The sequence below is a fragment of the Littorina saxatilis genome, linkage group LG14 (assembly GCF_037325665.1).
Source record: "Littorina saxatilis isolate snail1 linkage group LG14, US_GU_Lsax_2.0, whole genome shotgun sequence".
In the NCBI taxonomy this organism is placed as follows: domain Eukaryota; kingdom Metazoa; phylum Mollusca; class Gastropoda; order Littorinimorpha; family Littorinidae; genus Littorina; species Littorina saxatilis.
The window spans coordinates 1,031,999-1,032,358 of record NC_090258.1 but is presented as its reverse complement, the minus strand read 5'-3'; positions in this window follow the sequence as shown (position 1 = coordinate 1,032,358).

Here is a 360-nt window from a genome sequence, read left to right as displayed (position 1 = left end):
GGTGGGGGTAGTAAAAGCATCACTGTTCAAGATTTTGCAGGACAAGAGGTGTATTTCTTCTGCGGTGAAGCGGGATAACTCAACTTGGTATCAAACACAATTTCTGAACACTGTAATCACTCTTACACTTTTAATTAATGTTTGGCTGTTTTATGCTTCTAATTGAGCTTCAAAAATGGGCACAGAAATGTTTTTGTTTTTTTATATCTCCAGTCAAATCGAAAAAAGAAATTGCAAGCCGAAACAACAACTTTTGCTTCAAAATGTGAGATGCCGAAGGTTAGATTGACCGAGACCTCCGTCATTGCTTTCACAATAAAATAATACGACGTCATCAACATGATAGGGGACGACGTCATT